We start from the raw sequence: 2,564 nt of genomic DNA, 5'->3' as shown, positions 1-2,564 counted from the left end.
TTTTTGGTCTGGTCATGGGGCCTGGGCGCTGTCCTTCAGCAATTCAGCTCAAGGCTGATGCTCTACCACATGAGCCACAGTGCCACTCCGGCTTTTTTCTTTTTGCTTATGTGGTGCTGAGGAATCAAACTCAGGGCCTCAGGCATGCAAGGCAAGCATTCTACCACTTAGCCACCTTCCCAGCCCCTACACTTCTTTTTTGTTGTTGTTGTTGGTCATGGGGCTTGAACTCTGGGCTGTCCCTCAGCTCTTCAGCTCAAGGCTAGTGCTCTACCACTTGAGCCACAGTGCCACTTCCAGTTTTCTGATAGTTTATTGGAGATAAGAGTCTCACAGACTTACTTGCCTGGGATGGCTTTGACATGATCCTCAGATCTCAGTCTCCTAAGTAGTTAGCATTAAAGGCATGAGCCACCTGCACCTGGCTTAATTACCTTATTATGTTGATTAAATGGTCAGAGTCATTATCAATATTAAAAAATTTAATTTTAAGGTAGATTTATGTAAATATAATTGAATAAAATAGGAATCTTATAGGAGTTCTAACCTTACATTTATCTAAAAGAAACACAAGGAATTTTTCTCCACTCACTATGTGAAAATTATAGCATAACTATAATCCACATAAGTAATTATAAACACTAGTGGATTCTTTTGCAAATTACTCCTTTCTTTAATGATTCCACTAATATTAATAATAGTTCTTTAAACAAGCCTTTACAAAACTTACCTCCTTTGATTGCTACAGGAAATTTAGCTTCAAACATTAGTCAATTAAATATTGAGAAAATATCTTAGATTACTCTCCGTCTTTATCTGTGATCATATGAAGCAAACTGTTGTATTTCCCTCTTTGGAATAAACTTTATTATACAGACATATTTGAGATTTTTTTCAGAGCTCAACTTCTTATATCTATATTTTACATAAAACCAATATTGTCATGTTTTAGTAGCAAGATCTGAATGATTTGGAATAACATACTATAATATATTTAACTGCCTGCTCTCTGCAGGGATATTAAGGTATTTTTTATTCTGAGTTACTAACATTTTTCTTGACTTAGTTCTCTGAGTTTTCATTATTTTTCAAGTGATTGCTTCACTGCCATTATTTTGTATGTGTGATTGTTATTTCTGACTGGTAAAATTTTTGGTAAACAATAAAATGTTCTGTTTGTTTTTTCTCCTGACTCAAAGCAAAAATAATGTACTATGATAACTACAACTATAAATATATTCAAATGTATATTCTTAGTTAAGTAAGTTAGTCCTAGGGAACCTCAGGTTACATGGTTTCTCTCATTTGTGGTAGCTAAAATGGGCCTATAACTAAATAAGTAAACAAATAAATGAATTAACTGAAACAGAATGTAGGGAGACCCCAAAATAATATAATTCTTTAGAAAATTGACGACAAAGTGCAATAAAATAAATACAGGAAATGAGTACTTGCAAGTGGAGGGAGAAAATGCAAGAAGTAATTAATTGTATATACATACCACAGAATTGAGAAAAATAAGGGAAGAGGAAGGCTAAAGGGAGGGTGAAGATGTTGAAGGAATGACACAGAATAAGATACATTGTGCAGATAAACTGCTTTGTTAAGTGGCAAAAATTCAATATATAACTTAAAAATTAAGAAAAGTGAGGAAAAGGGTGGGTTGGGGGAAATGGGTGTGAATGTTCAAAGGAAAGATATTGATCATTATGCACTGTATTCACTGAATATAGTGAATTCCTTTGTACAACTACTGAAAGATAATAAAATAGTCAAAAGTAAAAATAAGATAAAAATTTCAGCTTTAAAAAATCAATAAATGATATTTAATGTTAGCAACATAATTGCATAATAGATCTTTATTTTCATAACTTCTCTTTTGATATCAGAAAAATTAAACTTAGAATGGGTAGCTAGTCATATTATTTTCATTTCCTATCTTAGTTAATTAGACATGGGTACAAGCAAGTAATTCAATACATTCAAATACCTTAAGCTCGTGATATCAATTCTTCCCATTCTGCCCTGTATTTCTAGAGCTGTGTAGGAACTTATAACACAGTGAGTGTTCATAAGTATTAAACTAAATTCTGTATGACATTAGTTCATTTGGTTAGACCAAGAAACTGTATTTATTTAACATTATACCAATTATAGATTACTTACATATGATTATTTTTACCCTGAATTGTTACCTAGATCATAAATAAAATATCCAAAGAAAATAGGAAACAACAAAAACTACAAAAAGAAAGCAATTACATAGCAATCTTAGAATAAACTTAACATAACCTTAATATTAACAGCAATCACATATAAACTATACATGGTTATTTTATAATATTCATCATTTCTTGGAAGAGTGAATGAAGAAGGTTTGCAGTTCATTCATTGTTCTCTGGGTGTGAATTCTAATTCTCATCACCGAGAACCATCAAGAACATACTGTCTGGAAGGGAACCTTACTGCATTGTTGGTGGGAGTGCAAACTTGTTCAACCACTTTGGAAAGCAGTATGGAGGTTCCTCAAAAGACTCCACATAGAGCTCCCCTATGACCCAGCA

Source organism: Dipodomys ordii, unplaced genomic scaffold (assembly GCF_000151885.1).
Source record: "Dipodomys ordii isolate 6190 unplaced genomic scaffold, Dord_2.0 Scaffold139, whole genome shotgun sequence".
In the NCBI taxonomy this organism is placed as follows: Eukaryota; Metazoa; Chordata; class Mammalia; order Rodentia; family Heteromyidae; genus Dipodomys; species Dipodomys ordii.
Note: the sequence above shows the minus strand (reverse complement) of the source record.